Source organism: Microcebus murinus, chromosome 3 (assembly GCF_040939455.1).
Source record: "Microcebus murinus isolate Inina chromosome 3, M.murinus_Inina_mat1.0, whole genome shotgun sequence".
Classification (NCBI taxonomy): domain Eukaryota; kingdom Metazoa; phylum Chordata; class Mammalia; order Primates; family Cheirogaleidae; genus Microcebus; species Microcebus murinus.
Genome location: NC_134106.1, coordinates 110,603,763 through 110,622,676, shown reverse-complemented (window position 1 = coordinate 110,622,676; position 18,914 = coordinate 110,603,763). Strand labels below are relative to the sequence as shown.

General features: G+C 42.4%; 1 pseudogene; it reads left to right on the top strand.

Annotated features, from left to right (window-relative positions):
• The first annotated feature begins 10,089 nt into the window (after positions 1-10,089).
• On the top strand, positions 10,090-12,297 carry LOC105874866 (zinc finger protein 629 pseudogene; annotated as a pseudogene).
• Positions 12,298-18,914: the final 6,617 nt, after the last annotated feature.

Sequence of the window (18,914 nt, the reverse complement as noted above, 5' to 3'; positions counted from 1 at the left end):
AAACTCTTATTTGTTTTATGTCTGAATTCTGAACTATTTAAGAGACACAGAGTTTAGCAGATAAAAACGTCAAGCTATTGCCAACATTTGCCATATTGGGAAGTGGAGCTTAGATATTTATACAGACTCCCCTACATAGGCAGAGCCTGTTCCAATAATGTTAATAGATTTTGGAGAATACAAAATAGACTTCACTTAGATGCAGGCAACTGTGGTCTCACACATATGTGCATGTGCACACGCACACACACACACAACAAGAAGAAGTGGAGCCATTCAAATACAGTGTTTTATCTATTAGAAAAAAATTAGCCCTCCTGTCCTGGGGAGCAATGAGCAAAACATGGCTCAAACTACGAGTAATGTTCCCACGTGGAAACATGAGGGCTGGAACTTATAGTTCCCTCCTAACAACATGAACACTGAGAATTCCAAGATGGCTTGAAATTAAGAGGTCTTAGCTACCTGCTGCATCAACTCTGATAGCACTGCCCAGATTCATCACAGATACATTGGGTAATTGACTGCATGGTAGAGTGGAGACAAACATTAAATATTCTCACCATAAAAAATGGTAAGGAGGTGAAATGATGCATATGTTAATTAGCTTGATTTAACATCACAACATCAAACACATCAAACATCAAATATCATACACATCAAAACATCCCATTGTACTCATACAATTGTTATTTGGCAATTAAAGACATGAATAAATTTTTTTAAATAGCAAACAATAAAATGAGAAGCTGAAGCCTTCCTTCAAACAATGTGGAAATCTGTCCCCACTGGATATCACAGTTGTTGGGTCTATTTGCTACAAATCCTTGCTATTTAACACAAAGACCTCTTATTTCCAGGCCATTGTGGGATTCTCAGCATTCCTGTTGTTAGGAGGGAACAACATGATCCAGCCCTCATGTTTCAACATGGTAAACCCTAGAGAAAAACTGACTCTAGGATAACAAAGTGCACTGAGAGTCAGATAGTGAGAGTTTAGCATCACTGGCAACTTTGCTTAGCAAACCAGAAAGGGTTTTATGTTGAACTCAGAATCAAAGCCAGATATGCCTTACTCTGCTAAAGACTGAACTCTTAACCATTATTGCCATTATTATTGATGTAAAGTCATTATTGCCTTTCTGAATCTGTCCACTAATAATAAAAATATCTTTATACTTTTAAATAGAAAAGCAATTCTACTACCTATAATTTAGAACTCAATCCCATTTTAATGTTTCTTTTCCTGTAGGCAGCTACAACGATCTTTTCAAGAAACACTGGACAATGAATAATTATGCATTTAAATTTTTCAGATCTTCGATAAGAACCTTAAAGTGCTGTCTCCTTTTTACAAATCTTTTTTTGGGGTGTGTGTGCAGTTCTAATTGATTCTTTATATAATTGCTCTATTTATAAATAATATTACTGGAGGAAGATTGTTTTTTAATATTGGACATATTTATTGTTTTCCTGGCACTTGGACCCACATATAACAACATGATTGTTGCCTTGGAAGTCATACCCTGCTCTAAAAGATGTAGTTTTCATTTTAAGTTCCAAAAACAAGTGTCAACCATGTTTCTTTCATCACTTTTAAAAGCTTCCATAGATAAGATCTTACACAAAGTAAAAGAAACATTAACATAAGTTTGTCCAGAGATAGAAACATTGCTAATGTGTAACGGATGCCTTTTTTTCTCTAGAAAGACAATATTAAATTCACGGGATTGAAAGGAATGTGAGTTCTAACATTTCACTGACTCAGTGGGCTAGTAGGCACCGATTAGAAGTAATACCATCTTTGAAGATGGAAGGTTCTCCTTTTTCAGTAACTAAGATTTTTTTCCACTTCAGGCTAATCAAATGAAGGCTTCAGAAGAAAAACAATGTTACTGATAATCATAACCTGCTTCAACCTACATGTCACAGAAAAGGTTACTAGGGATGTGACTTACTTCATGGGTTATTTGGAAGGATCAACTTTAGGTGACTAAAGTTGTGTATTATTACTCTGACAGGAAACTATAGGCTGATTTAGGAGGTTGGAGTTTGGAGGCAGTCACGGCTGTTGTTTTTATTGACCCGGGACTCTCACGATACAATCTGCTTTCTAGTGACAGTGTCTACTACCCTTGCTTAGCACAGTTGCATGACAGGCTGCTATATAATTCAGAAAGGGCAGAGTTTTGCCACCTGAAGACACAGACGACATCCTAACCCTGGGGTCGCATCATCAGAGGGATGTGTGTCAGGAATGATCAGTCCTCGTACCCAACCTTCCGACCCAGTGACAGGTCCAAGGTAAGCATGTGGCACAAGGAAACCAACATACCTCTTTTCCAAGAGTTTTGGTTGCTGTTGTTTTTTAATTAGACTAAGAGAAGAAAATCTCTTGCCTTTATATTTTATGTGTTGGTAATATGTCAGTCTAACATAGTAAAATCTTGTTTCCATGTTCCTTGGAGGTTTGAGGTAATCTGAATATTATGAATCAATAAATCTATATATTGCAAGATACATTGGTATAATTAAAGCCAATACCAAGTAATAACTGTCTTAGTATCCCTGTCATGGATAAGAGATTAAAGATTTAAAATATACCAAAAATATATTATTTCTTTCATCTGCGGCTTTTATTTCTGACAGTTCGTTTTCATCAATGCTTTACCATGAGAGTGTAGAAGACACTATAGGCCAAAATTTCTACACTAAAGGAAAAAAATTAAGATGATATACTCATACATTATAAATGAGGAATTTAAATTTAATCATGCATATATTGAACAGTAGAAAAAGCATTGCCACTCAACCATGAAAATATTTTTTTAAAAGTAAAGAAATAGATTTATAATTGTGAAAAATATTCAATATAGTTAAGGTTTAATTTCTATCCATTTCCTTTGTTTTGTCTAACTTTCTTTTCACATATATATTGTATTAGTTACCTACTGTGGTGTAACAAATTAATTCAAAATTTAATGGTTCAGAAAAACACACATTTATTATCTCAGCATAAGAAGTGCAGTTGTGGCTTAGTTGGGTGCTGCCACTGGCTCACAGTTGGTCATGTGGTTTCAGTCAAGCTTTTGGTGAGAAATGCAGTCATCTCAAGGCTCAAGTGGAGACGGGGAATGCACTTACATGGCTACAAAGTTGTTGGCAGGACTCAAAAGGTCTAATTCTAAGCTCACTCATGTGGCCTCTCTACAGGGTTCCTTGGCAGCTGGTTTCCCACAGGATGAGAAATCCTGCCCCCCACACACACACAAAGAGTTAGAGAAAGACCCATATTGGAAGCTGCAGTCTTTTTATAACCTAATATTTGAATTGACATCTCATTATTTCTGGCATTTTGTGTTCACTGGAAGCGAATCAGTAAGTCCAGCCCACAAACTAGGGGAGAGCATTCTGCGGGCATGGCTCCAGGCAGCAAGGGTCGCCAGGGACCCTGCTAGAGGCTGCCTGCCATGCCTGTTGGCTCTCTGCAGGAAATTTCTCATTCTGGTTAGTTTATTTGGCGCCATCACAGCCAGTACATAACTCTTCTCCGTGTTCCTTCCCTGTGTCCTCTCCCTTCCCCTCAGCTATGTCTGCCTTTCCCCACTCTCCGTAAGCCCCTGATGGCCATCCTGCCTCTTCCCTCAGCAGATGGCTGCGTATCCCTGTTGCACAGAGAAAATAGAGTTCACCAAGCATTGGCAATCCCAACTCTTTACCACATCCCCAACCTACACAAATTTATTGGACCATGTATTGTTTCTCACTTCTGTCTCTCTAAATTCTGAGAAATATTTTATTTCTTCTTCTATAACTTTAACCAGCTCTTTTGGGTTGTTGGAAGCAGCTTCCATCTGTTTTCCATGATGAATTAGAGTTTCCCAAACTTCCCTAATAAGAAGAACCATTTAGGGCACTCTCTTCCCTGGAAATCCTGATTCAGTGGGTTGGGTTGGATTGAGGGCCCCAGATCTTGCATTTTAGCAAGTATTCCAGGTGATTCTTATCTTCAGATAAGTTTTGGAAACACTAGGTGGTATCATTTAAGTAAGGCTATTTATTAAATAGTCATTTTATGGAGTACATTTACTAACTGCTATCGGGAGTACAAAACTATGTATTAGAAGGGACCTGACACAAAATTAGTTTCTAGGAGATGAAACAGAACATTCTTTGAATGAAAATAGCTAAGAAGATGACAGAAATATGAACATTATTTGGTCATGAACAAGGTGTTGTAAATCTCTGAGTTTAAATGATGGCAATCTCCTAAGATATCCTGGGAAATATTTTGAAAATATTGAAAATCCTGAGCATTACTTTTAGTAATTTGAACATATTCTTATTTTTGCTTGTGTTTTTCAGAGAGAAAATGAAAAATCATTGTGGATATAGGGTTTTTATTTAAATATGAAAAATTATAGAAGTCAGTGCATTAACTGGGTTTACTTGGACTGAATGGAAAACAGGGACATTATCGCATCATTTAGGAAAGATGCCATCGGTGAAGGGCCTCTGGCTTGACTTGACTCAAGCTGTTATGATAACACATAGAAAATTTGAAGAAAAAGGTAGCTTTGTGACATAATAAAACTTGAAGGAAACTACCATGTTATTGAGTAACTATGTGTCTGGTTCCAGGCTAAGAATTATATAACCATTATAATTTAAACCTCACAAGCATTCTGCTAGGGAAGTATAATTAAACTCTCTAATAGATTAATAAATGAAGGCTCAAATATGACCAAATTATAGTGCAACAAAGTGATAGAATCGATAGGCTAATTCAGCTCTATGCCAACTTCATTTCACTTACTATTATAATATAGCCACATTTTAAATTAATGGATTAATGATTTGGATCCAATATTATTCTTAAAATAACATTTATGAAACATATATATGTGTAATACACACACACACACACACATACACACAGAGAATCTGTAAGCACTTTAATCAGAATGCTATTGTTCTTCCTTTACAACTTAAAAAAAAATCCGGCATTTTAAATTCCATGAAAAACAATTTTAAAATTATAGAATAAATTCACAGATATCATTTAGCTACTTTTATTTCTGACTACAGCATTTTTTCAAAAAAATAGAATTGAGTCGCCTCGCTTTGTATTACAGGCTTAAGCTTAATCCACGCTAGCATAAACGGTGCTAGTTCACTATTGCTTCTTAGGATTGAGTAATACCTGGAAAATGGGCTACACATCTACTCGACATCAAATTGATACTGACAGCCTAAAACTATGGTGTTCAAATAATTGTAGTGTTCAACAGGGATCTAAGGTGGAGACCCACATCTTAAGGATGTGATGAGCATTGTAGGGGGGAAAGGATTACTTCTATCCCTTTTTAGGGAGAGGCAAAGAAACACACTGTAACCAAAATGTCTAAAAAAAAATTGTTGATGGGAGGTGAACAGGTGGAAGGGGGGAGAAGGGGAAGGGTACACACTTTCATGGTGGGTGCAGGGTGCACCACTTGGAGACTGGACAGGCTTGAAGCTCTGGCAGAGCGGGGTGGGGATGGGGGGCAGGGGCAAGATATGAAACCCTAACAATATTTGTACCCACAGAATTTGGGGAAAAAATAAATAAATAAAAATAAAAATAAATGGAATTAAATAAAGTGGGATCTCTTTGAATGCTTTGAATCAATATTTAAACAAATTTTGCTTAAAATTTTCAAAATTAAAATCAATAAAATATACAGTAAAACTATGTCCAAATGTCAGGGAGGAAATTGCAGAAGGAGACAAAGTAGTGTTTGATGTCAATTATATCTTAATAACAATATGGCAACCTCTTTAGCACCTTTGAGCCCCTTATAAGACAAAGAAACCACCTCCCATCATGCCTATCAGAAGTAAGTTCTAAGACCAGCTGTAGGATTCTTCCACTTACAAACATCTAGGTAGAGTGACTGAATTTGAGCCTCTTTCTTTACAACCTGCACCTCCCTGGGTCTAGCACTGGCTCCCCTTTTCCAGAAGCACCCCCTGCTATGTCATATCACATCAGCAATCTTCCCAACTTCCTGCCGGCACAGCTGCTGACTTGCAAATTACAGTAACTGTCCCACAGTCTATGACTTCAACACGACTTCCTAAGGCTTAATTCCCCAACAAGCATTCCTGATAAATCTTTGGCTCCCACTCTGACAGCTTTGCTCAGACCCTCTTGGGCGAGATCCTAAGACCCAGGAGACTTCTGTGGCGCCAGTCAACTGAGAGGACATTATTTAAAAGCCAAAAGGTGCTCTAGATCTGTAGCGATTCTTAGCAGTGTTTTTCTCTTGGAAGGTTTTTATAGATCCCATTAGAGCGGGCCAGAAGGACTTGGGCAATGTGGGGAGATTGAAAACTATATTTTTCCAGATGCCAAAATAGCCATAAAAGAAAATATTTAGTAGTGAATATTTACCTTGGCAAATGTTGCTATTTTGAGGGGCAATAACATTCCTCCTTTCATTTCAATGTGCTCAATCAGATGAGAATAAAATGAAGAAGAAATCTGCATTTGAGACAGGGTCATAATGGGGATAGGGATTGATGAAATTAGGTTATAAAAAAGTAATTCCATTTCTGGTATGGATTTTTGTTTCATCCTTTTATATGCATGTTCCATGTGAACACTGAAATCTAGATGCATACTAATTAGTAATTAATATTCATCAACTTGTATAATAGTCCTTAACATAATGGTGATTAGCTTTAGATATTTATAGTATCATGAATAACTACTTAGAGTAATGCATCATTTTCATTAGAATTACATTATGTTCCATAGGAGACTTTGCGCCCTGAAAATAAAATGTTTTTAACTCTACATTTCAAGGACGCTGAACAAATTTGTTCATATATCTGGCAACTAGTCACTTCAGTAAAATTGAATGGATAATGAATTATTTCCTAAAGAGTTATTCTTTAGTCTTACCATCTTCTTAACTTTTTCTTCATCCATGGGAATAATTAGTCTGTCAATATGTATTTTTAACTAGGCTTGTGGTAGGCCAACAAAATATAGGCATAGACACCAATTCTTTTTTTTTTCCTAAAAGTTTTCTATCATCATTTTAATAAGTTCAGTTTTATGCCAGATTGCTATAAATAGCAATCATCTGACTATGTGAATATGGCATTCAGAAACAATGATATAAATTATGGCAATCAAAATTTCCCAAATTGGTAATGATTCTCCATTTAGATGATAGATTTTTGCTTTTGTACTATAAAATGAGAAATGTTTATTTCTGATTCAAAGCTTGCAATATTTTTTCATTTATATATTTCAGGATGTCATGGGAGTACAAACATTTTGGTTACATGTTACGACATTGCCACACCCAAACCATGATTTGAGGCATGCCTTTTCCTCCCTACAATGCTTCCCGCATACATTAGTTGTGAGTTTACCCACCCCCTACCCCACAATCTGTGAAGAATATTACAACCGTGTGAGCACCATAGTGTTGATCAGTCAGTGCCAGTTTGATGGCGAGTACATGTGGCGCTTATTCTTCCATTCTTGTGATACCTCGCTTAGGAGGATGGGCTCAAGCTCTATCCAGGAAAATATAAGATGTGCTAGATCACCATCATTTCTTATAATTGAGTAATATTCCATTGAATACATATGCCAAATTTTATTAATCCACTCATCAATTGACAAGCACTTGGTTTGTTTCCACATCCTTGCAATAGCGAATTGTGCTGCCATAAACATTCGGGTGCAGATGTCTTAATTATAGAATGACTTTTGTTCTTTAGAGTAGATGACTAATAGTGCTATTGCTGGATCAAATGGTATTTCTATTTTTAGCTCTTTGAGGTATTTCCAAATTCTTTTCCACAGAGGTTGCACTAATTTGCATTCCCACCAACAGTGTAAGAGTGTTGCTGTCTCTCCATATCCTCGCCAGCATTTGTTGTTTTGAGATTTTTTGATAGAGGCCAATCTCACTGGAGTTAGGCGATATCTCATTGTGGTTTTGATTTGCATTTCTCTAATGATTAGAGATGTTGAGCATTTTTTAAATATATTTGCTGGCCATTATTCTGTTTTCTTTTGAAAAGTTTCTGTTCATTTCCTTTGTCCATTTCTTGATGGGGTTGTTTGATTTTTCTTGTTGATTTTTTTGAGTTCTAGATAGATTCTTGTTATCAGCCCTTTATTGGCACCAATTTTTAAGGTCCCATCCCCCCCTCTTGGCTATTCAAAGACATAAATCTAGCAGTTAACCTTTGCCTCCCCTGCATCTTATTTTTTCTTTGTACTGAATATTCCTACCCCCTCACAAACATGCTGGTATCTTAATGTAAATATTCCCTTGATGCTACTGTCCTGTTTCACTTTGGCCTATCAGTGGCATTTGACCCAACTGATCATTGCTTGATTCTTAGCTTTCAGAACACAGCACGTTCTACAGTTTTTCCTTTTACTTCACAGATGGATCCTTCTTAGTCTTTTTTGGTTACTTCTAATCTCTCAGACTTTTAAATGAGGAATTTCCTGGGCTCTGTCCTAAGATATTTTCTATTTTCTATTTCAGTTACATATTTGGTGATCTCATCTAGTCTCATGGCCTTAAATTCTACCTATATGCCAACAGCTTCCAAATTTATATCTCCAGCATGAATTTCTTCCCTGAACCCTAGACTAATAAATTCAACTGATGACTTTACATCCCCACTTGGAGATAAATATCTCAAATGTAATATGTCTAAAATTAAATTCCAGGTATTCTCCATGAAAGCTGCTCATCCCACAGTTTTCTATATCCCGGTATTTGGCAACTCCATATTTCCCTTTACTCAGGCCAGACACAGTAAATTAATCCTTGACTCAGATCTTTTTCCAGCACACATTCAATTGATGATCAAATTCTGTTGACTTCATCTTCAAATTATATTTTTCAACCCTTTCACTGCTACTACCCTTGTCTAAGCCTCTGTCATTTGCTACCTGAATTGTTATCTCCAAATTTTTCTTATACTTCTTCAGTCTGTTATTAACATGGAAGTCTCATGTCAGATCATGAACCTCCCTATACCTAAAAATCTCCAAAGATTTTCTAACTCAGAGTGCAGACCCAAATCCACACAGTGCCCCCAGGATCTAGCACCGTTCATTCTGAAATCATGAATTATTTCTCCCTGCATTCTGTGTGGCTATTGTCCTGTCTGTTGCCTGATCAGTTAAGTATGGTCCCACCTCCCCTTTGCATTTGGTGTTTTCTTAGTTTGGCATTGAATGGATAATGAATTATTTCCTATTCTAAGAGAAGTTGATGTTCTCTTGGTTTGGCATGTTTCCTTCCAGATAGCCTCATGAGCTGCTCCCTTACTTTCTTCACAAAATAACCAACATTTTAGTAGGGCTTTCTTGACCACTATTTAATATTATATCCCTTCAGAATTTCCTGTTTCTATGTGTTGCTTTATTTTTCTTTGTAACACCTATCACCTTCTGATATTGTATAATGTATTCAATGGCTTCAATTCTTCACTATCTTACTGTACTTTGGTGTAAGCCTCTTGGAAGCAGAGATTTTTATCTCTTAGGTTCATTGCTATATCCTCAGTTCCTGGTATATAGTAGATAGTATATAGATATAGTAGATGAACAAGCTTAAAATCTAGTTGTGGAAACCAGGTAAAGGTTAACACTTAAGAAAGAATATAGAGGTCTGGCGTGGTGGCTCACACCTATAATCTTAGCACTCTGGGAGGCCGAGGCAGGCAGACCACTCAAGGTCAGGAGTTCGAAACCAGCCTGAGCAAGAGCGAGACCCCATCTCTACTATAAATAGAAAGAAATTAATTGGCCAACTAATATATATAGAAAAAATTAGTCAGGCATGGTGGTGCATGCCTGTAGTCCCAGCTACTTGGGAGGCTGAAGCAGTAGGATCACTTGAGTCCAGGAGTTTGAGGTTGCTGTGAGCTAGGCTGACTGCACGGCACTCTAGCCTGGGCAACAAAGTGAGACTCTGTCTCAAAAAAAAAAAAAAAAAAAAAAAAAAAAGAAGAGTCACCCTGAACTGGTCCCCGGGTCCTCAGCCTGGAATCACCCCTTGAAAAGGACCCCAGAGTCCTCGACGTCTAGCCCGCCCCCTGAGGCAGGGCACTTAAAGGGTTAAGTCCCCTGGGGCTGGATTCTGCCTTCCGGCTTTTCCCAGACCCCAGAGCCAGTCCCTGGAACTCTCTGCAGTCCTGAGCTCTGGGATGGAGCCTGAGGCTGTGCTGTGGGGCCCAGATTCACAAGGCCCTGAACAGAGCCCCAACGATGTTCACAGAGGTGCTGAGAGAGGGAATGAAGAGGAGAGCCCTCAGCAGGAAAGTTCTGGGGAGGAGATCATCTTGGGAGATCCAGCTCACAGTCCAGAATTCAAGGACCCTCCAGAGATGCCCCTGGAGAGATCTTCCCAGGATCCCTCAGGTCCCCAGGACTAGGTCACTCCAGCCCCTTGGACCACCAGGCCCCTCTGGACTCCCCTGCCCCCGAGGTAGTCCCTGCTGCATCAGACTGGACCAAGGCCTGTGAGGCCAGTTGGCAGTGGGGGTCCCTCACCACATGGAGCAGTCCCCCTGTGGTCCCAGCCAATGAGCCCAGCCTGCGGGAGCTGGTGCAGGGCCGCCCATCTGGGGCGGAGAAGCCCTACATTTGCAACGAGTGCGGCAAGAGTTTCAGCCAGTGGTCCAAGCTGCTGCGGCACCAGCGCATCCACACGGGCGAGCGGCCCAACACCTGCTCCGAGTGTGGCAAGAGCTTCACGCAGAGCTCGCACCTGGTGCAGCACGAGCGCACGCACACGGGCGAGAAGCCCTACAAGTGCACGGAGTGCGAGAAGGCCTTCACGCAGAGCACCAACCTCATCAAGCACCAGCGGTCCCACACGGGCGAGAAGCCCTACAAGTGCCCCGAGTGCGGCAAGAGCTTCAGCCAGAGCTCAAACCTCATCGCCCACGTGCGCACGCACATGGATGAGAACCTCTTCGTGTGCTCCGACTGTGAGAAGGCCTTCCTGGAGGCGCACGAGCTAGAGCAGCACCCGGTGATCCACGAGAGAGGGAAGACCCCGGCCCGAAGAGCTCAGGGCAATACCCTTCTGGGGCTTGGGGATCCCGCCCTCCTGACCCCGCCGCCTGGAGCCAAACCACACAAGTGTCTAGTCTGTGGCAAGGGCTTCAATGACGAGGGCATCTTCATGCAGCATCAGAGGATCCACATTGGAGAAAACCCCTACAAAAATGCAGGGGTCTCATGGCACACCCAGCCCCTAAACCTCCTCAGGTCCGACCCCCCAGGCTCTCTTTTGGAGGGAATTCCTATCCAGGTGCTGCGGAGGGCAGAGCCGATCCCCCAGGACAGCCCTTAAAAATGCCCGAGGGCCAGGAGAGCTTCAGCCAAAGGCTGGGGCTGCTCTCCTCCAAGTCCTACATTTGTTCCCACTGTGGAGAAAGCTTCCTGGATCGCTCTGTGCTCCTCCAACATCAGCTCACATGGCAACGAAAAGCCCTTTCTCTTTCCCGATTATAGGGTTGGCCTAGGGGAAGGGGCAGGGCCCAGTCCCTTCCTAAGTGGGAAGCCCGTCAAATGTCCTGAATGCAAAGAAAGCTTCGGCCTCAGCTCTGAGCTGCTGCTGCACCAGAAAGTCCATGCAGGCGGGAAAAGCTCCCAGAAGAGCACGGAGCTGGGGAAGAGCTCTTCCGCCCTCCTGGAGCACTTCAGGAGCCCCCTGGGGGCCAGACCCTACAGCTGCTCCAATTGCGGGGCCTCCTTCCTCGATCGCCTGGCCCTCATTCGGCACCAAGAAACCCACACCCAAGAAAAGTCCCCCAGACCTGAGGATACCCTTCCAGAGCCAGCCACCTTGTCCACAAGCCAGGAAGGTGAGGGAGAGGGCCCCGCCCCCACAGGGAGCAGCCCCAAAGGCAAGGGGAAAGCCCCAAAGCCCTCTTGGAAGAAAAGCCCTATTTGTGCCCTGAGTGTGGAGATGGCTTCACAGAAGTCGCAGCCCTCCTGCTCCATAGGAGCTGCCACCCAGGTGTCTCCCTGTGAAATGGGTCTGGAGGCCAGAGGCCTCTCCCAAGAGGAACACTGGATCCCCCAAAATATTATGTGGGGACAGGAGGACAACCCTACCAGATTGTAGAGAAGTGGAAGATAAAGAACCCTGGGCAAAAATAGTGTTTTGACATCAGTGATGAGAAACCCTATAAAATTGTTGGTGGGAACCATTTATAAGGCAGTAGAGAAAAACTGTTGGGTTAGAAACCCTATAAATATGTAGGGGATAAAAAGCCCTGTAAGTCTGTAGCAGAGAAACCCTATAAACCATAGTGGATAAAAGCCCTATTAATTGTAGGAATATGTCTCTAGACAACCCTGTAAAACTGTATCAAATCCTTATCAAAATCCTATAGGATTGGGGAAGTGCAGGCAAGAGCGCAATGGCATTGACTTGGAGCAGTGACCCTCAGGTGTTGTAGCAAACACCTGCTGTATGCTTGCTCCGCAGTGTCCTCTCCGGTGGAGCGTGGGAGGGAGCCTCCCTCCCAGCAGCCTTGGACAGTCACACTGAGGACAATGCCCGGCCGGGGAGTAGCGTGGGAACTGGGCGGAAGTGAAAAAGGAAGAAAAAACAAAGAGGAGGAAAATAAATGGCGAGGAGCTCCCAAGCCCACACAGGAGCTAGTACCCAGGGACTAGGAGGAGAAAGGCCAACTCACTGCACCAGATTCCTTGGGGTAGGAGGCCAATCTTAGATGAATTATGTGTGTTAGGGGGAGAGGCCCGTGGAATCCCTTATCAAAAAGAACCCAATGATAGGGAATCGTCAAGCCTTTCTAAAGGCTTAAGTTTCAGGTGCATTAAAACTTTTAAGTTTAAAAATACTGAGAAACCAACACAAAAATTAGAAGAAAGAGTGGGGGGATTTCTGTTAAAGGGCTTTGAGGGAAGCAAACCAAGGTGGAAAAACTGTTCACATGGAACCCAGCAAACTCCAGGCCAGTTTCCCCTGTTCCCGGGAGCTTGTTAAACTGCAAGTACAAGCAGATCCCAGTGTGGGCCGCCAGGGTTCTCCGAGCCAGGCAGGACTGCTCTTTCCCCAGCCTAGCTGGAGACTAATTGCAAAGCCTCCAGGGATGGCAGGTGCCTCCTGCCACATTCTCGGGTCTCACTGTCAGGAGGTTTTTCCTGAAATCTAACTGCCACCAGTCTTGCTGCAGTGGCAGCCCATTTCCTCGAATTCTGTCCTCGGTGGAGAGGGAGAACCGCTGCTAGTCAACCTCCAAAGAATAAAACCCTCAGAGACTCAAGGCCTGTGTGCAGTTGTCCTCCCTAGACTTCTCTTCTCCAAGTCAGCATGAATCACATGTGGGTTCTCTGTGGCAAGAAGGGACAGCAAGTCAACAGAATAGAGAGGCTTCATGAACCAGCACCCTGATTTTAAACCTGAGCCTTTCATCTGAGCTGGTAGCAAGGCTGCCCGCAGGATAAGCCAACTCCAACGCGGTGGCGGGTGTCTACACACCCCACAGACTGGACCATAGGTTCCTGGAGAGTCCGTGAAGGCCTGACCACCCTCCTCACCCCAGTACCAGGAGCCCTCTGAGGTTGTGATGACACCACCCAATCTTGGCGTTGGGAAGGGGTGGACTCCACCCACTGGGCTCATCTCTCTTCCTTAGCCAGAAACCTTCAGAGGGAAACAGAAGAATGAGAAATGCTCCCCTGCCAGGCCCACCTCCTCTCCTCACACACCACACAGTCACACACTTCCATAGACCCAGCCAGACCCGCTCACGTGACCGGATGTGTGGCAAGGGAGAGACTCTTGCCCTGTAAGATGCTGAAAGAGAGAGAACTCTTGAGAAACATATCCATAACAAGAATTCCGCTCCCCAACCCTGGAGACCCTTGCCAAAGGAGAGGACTCTGCTCAGTGCTGGGTCACAAAGGAAGTGCTCACTGACCCCACAGTGACACCAGAAATGTGCAATCCTGGAGTCAGAGGACTGAGATGCCAGGTGAGGTGACCCTTCAGGAGTTGAATCCCTGGAGAAGGGTGACCTGGATTCCTACAAAGCTCTGGAAGAGACCTCTAATTCCATGACCTAAAAGTTCAAAAAGTGAAAATCCTTCATCATTCATCTATCCTGCCCCCAAAGGGATGACCCTCAAATTTAAAAGGATCGAAATCTAGAACACTGTGGGAGAAAAAATATGGGCCTGCTGCACATAGGGAGAAGGCGGGGCTCATGATTATGGGTTGAACCTTGGTCACATCTGCATCCAGCCCCGCCCCACCCAAGTGCCCGCTAGGACAGCGTTGCTCCGAGGGGAGAAGCTGCCTGCAGATCTCTGACAGAAATGTCAACAAAGGGGTGTCCCTGTAAGACTGAGGAGATCAATCCTCAATCCCATGCAGATTCCCACCCCCTCTAAGATGGTAGCAGAAAGAAACTTACATTGTAGAGACAAACCCTTTGTAAAGCTAGAAGCAGATTCTCCCAGAAACAGGTCTGAGGAATCTGCCTGCAGAAGAGTCCTGGGAGCAGCTTGTGGGGCTCCAAAGCCAGCCTTGGGGGAGGTGGGAGTGTAGTTGGAGGTCAGCTGTAGGCCCGCTGAGGACTAGGGTGTAGCAGACGTAGTAGGATGCTCGCATGTTGTAGGGACGTGAGGGCTCGGCCTTGGCTTGGGCACTGAGTGACCTGGACATGACTTGTGGGGTCTGGTGTTTCACAGCAGGGAAGGGGTGCAGTCAGCAACCTCTGGGGTGTGGCCCTGTTCTGCTGCCCACCTTCCCCAACTCCTTTACCCAGGTGCTTCCCTCCCACACTGAGCTCCATCTTGGGAGGAACACAGCAGGGAGGTGGCAGCATCCAGAGTCCCTCTCACTGGCTCGGGCACATGCCCAGGGCTCAAGGCATTTGCCCACTAGAATGCAGTCTGGAAGGCACAGTGTAGCCAAACCCTCTGTCCAACTCCAGGCCCAGACTCCTCAGCAGTGCCCGGTGGAGGAGCCCGACAGTCAGGGCGTCGGGCGTCACCCGTGAGAGCAGAGGGGAGAGCAGAAACTGATCTGGGTTGAGGGTGAAACCTGAAGCCGCCGTGGCTGTGGAGGTCAGATGGGAACTGGGAAGAACTGGGCATGAATCCTGAATGGTGGGGAAACGCGAAACCATCACAACCAAAATGCGGTTCCATGACACCGCCCTGAGGTGAGCAGTCCCAGACCCCTTTGCCCCCAGTAGGGAAGCCCCACTCACCTGACTGGTCCCCGCGAAGAGAGGCCCCACTTTTGAGTGTTGTGTGTCAATAACAGTGTTGTGTCACCGGTGGTCATGTTGATTAGTTGAAGAGAATAAAGGGAATACGATTTCCTGCGAGAAAAAAAATAAAGAAGAAGAAAGAAAGAATATAGAAATGCCAGAAAACTACACGAAATGATGACAATGAAGTTCAAAAGGGAGATTTAGAGGGCTAGACACTTTGATGAACATCTTGGGGAAGTTCTGGGCATTCAGTCATATTTCTGATACCCATAATACAAAGGAAAATTGGACATTTGATGTATGAATTCTGAGAACCCGAAGCTTCTACTATACATTCCAAGAAAAACACCTCTCCTCTCCTCTCTCAGATAACCCTGTCCAACGTCTGTGCTGCTGGGTACGAGCTGTGTAGTCTGTTTGAACAGTAATCCCTCCGTCTCACCAATGGGAAAAATAAGTTCGTCCTCCTTGTCCAGGCGCAAACCTTTCCTCCTCTTTGCATTTACCAGATTATAAATTCCATGTCGATACTTAATCTGTTTTGCAAACTACTGCTTCCCCTGTATTCAGCACATAATAAGCATAAGCATATTATATAAGTATTTGTTGAGTAAGTGAATGAATCTTCTCTGACGTTTACATTGCTATCACTTCATCATTGATTTCATGGTATATTTCTTATACTCTACCTGGAGTTCTATCAGTGTAGTGGTGCATGTTTGTCTTTGATGCATATTTGACACATATTTGTAATTTTAATTTTTTCCAGGGATCTTGATATGATTGACAATTGAAAATTGTGCAGTGGTCCCCAACATTTTTGGCACCAGGGACTAGTCTCATGGCAGACAGGTTTTCCGCAGACGGAGTGGGGAGGCGGAGCTGAGGCGGTGATGGTAGATGGGGAGGGCGGCGGTAAATACAGATGAAGCTACGCTTGCTCCCCCACCTGCAGTGTGCCCCCTCTTCCTAACCTTTGTGAAAAACAGTTTTTCCTCACACGGGAGTGGAAAAGTGAGGGCAGTGGAAGAGTGGGGTGGGGAGAGGGTGGCGGAGCTCTGCGGCCTGGTCCTTAACAGGGTTTGGGGACCTTGTGTCCTTCCCCAGGGTTTGGGGACCGCAGTGTTGAGGTATACGGCCTGATGATTTGATATAGGTATGCATTGTGAAAAGATTCCACCATCAAGCTAATTAACATATCTATCACCTCACATAATGACCCCTCTTTATTGTGTGTGCTGAGAACACTTAGGATCTACTCTCTGAGAAAATTTCAAGAATACAGTGTATTATTAACTATAGTTACCCTACTGTACATTAGATTCCCCAGAACTTATCTTATAACTGAAAGTTTGTACCTTTGGCCTATATCTCCACATTTGCCCCACCCTTCCGCCCCTGGTAACCACCATTCTGCCCTCTGTTTCTATGAGCATGGATATTTTAGGTTTCGCCTACACGTGATTTCATACAGAATTTGCCTTGCTGTGTCTGGCTTATTTCACTTAGCACAATGTTCTCCAGTTTCATCCGTGTTGTTACAAATGACAGGATTTTCTTCGTATTTAAGGCTGAATAATATTCCAGTGTGTGTGTGTGTGTGTGTGTGCGCGTGTATGTGTGTGTGTGTATACACGGTTTCCTTATTCATTTTAGGCACTTATGTTGTTTCCATATCTTGGCTCTTGTGAATGATGCCATGATGAACTTGGGAATGCAGATAGTACCTGGACATATGAATTTTATTTCCTTTGGATATATAACCTTCATACTGTTTTCAATAATTGCTATACCAGTTAATATTCCCACTAACAGTGTACAAAGATTCCCTTTTCTCTACAAGCTGACATTTATCATTTTTTTTTTATACTAGCCAACCTAACAGTTGTGAGGCACTATCTCATGATAGTTTTGGTTTGCATTTTCCTGATGGTTAGTACTGTTGGACACCTTTTCATATATCTGTTGGTCATTTGTATATCTTCTTGGGAAAAATGTCAATTTAGGCCCTGAGCCCATTTTTAATTGGTTTATTTATTTTCTCACTGCTGAGATACAGGAGTTTCTTGTATACTTTGGATATTAACCCATTATTACATATATAATTAACAAATGTTTCCTCCTATTCCATAGGTTTCCTCTTCATTTTATTTTTTCCATTGCTATGCAGAAGCTTTTTTTAACTTGACATATAGCGCCACCTGTTTATTTTCACTTTTGTTGCTGTGTTTTCATGTTATATCCATGAAATTATTGTTAAGACCAATGTCAAGGAGCTTTTCCCATGTTTTGTCTTAGGAGTTTTGTGCTTTCAGATCTTATGCTTAAATCTTCAGTCCATTTAGAGTTGACTTTTGTATATGGTTTAAGATAAGGGTCCAATTTCATTTTGTTGCATATGGATATCCAGTTTTCCCAACACTATTTGTTAAAGAGACTATCCTTTTTCCATTGTGTGTTCCGGTGCCTTTGTCAAAGATTAGTTCTGTGTGGGCTTATTTCTGGGCTTTCTAATCTGCTTCATTGGTCTATGTGTCTGTTTTATGCCAGTCCTGTACTGTTTTGATTACAATAGCTTCGTGAGATATTTTGAAATCAGGAAGTGTGATGCCTCCAGCTTTGTTCTTTCTTCTCAAGATTGCTTTGGCTATTGTAGATCTTTTGTGGTTTCATACTAACTTTAGGATTTGTTTTTATTTCTGTGAAAAATGCCATGGGAATTTTGATAGGGATTGTATTGAATCTATAAGTCACTTAGAGTGGTGTATTAAGTTTTCCAATCCATGAACGTGGATTGTCTTTCCATTTATTTGTATCATCTTCAATTTCTTTGATCAGTGCTTCATAGTTTTCAAAGTTCAGATCTTTCACCTCCTTGGTTAAAATTCATTCCTAACCATTTTATCTTTTGGATGTTATTGTAAATGGGATTATTTTCTAAATTTCTTTTTTCAGATAGCTTGTTAGAACATAACTTGTAGAAACATGTAGAAACATGCTTGTAGAAACATAACTGATTTTTGTATGTTGATTTTGTGTCCTGCAAAATAAGACTAATAGTTCTAGAAGTTTTTGGTGGAAACACCAAAATCTCTCTCTGGTGAGAGTCGGGTTATATCTATGCCATATTGTCCTTTTCACCTTTCCTTCCCTAAGCATGTGTCATTATATAGTACTCAATCAGTAAACAGTCTGGGCTCAGCTAGGATGCTATCACCTACAGGTTCAGTTTGGAAATATTCCGTATGTTTTTCATCATCCTCAGATCAATGGGTTAAGTGGGCCACGTTCTCATGGTAATGGCAGAGGGCAAGAAAGCAAGCTAAAACATGCAAAGCTTCCTATGGCCAGGGCTCACCTCGAAAGCTATCATTTTCACCCACTTTCTGTTGGTTCCATGTGCAGGGTGAAAATCAAGGGTTGAGGAAATATACTCTGTCACTTGTAGAAAGAGCTGCTAAATCATATGACAAAAACTAAGGAAATAGAATAATATGGGCCAATAATGTAATCAGATACATTAAAGTGTACAATAACAATACAAGAATATTCCAATGGAGTATGGAGTTTTACAGTGTTTCACAGTACTTTCATTTATTCCACAAATATTCTTGAAG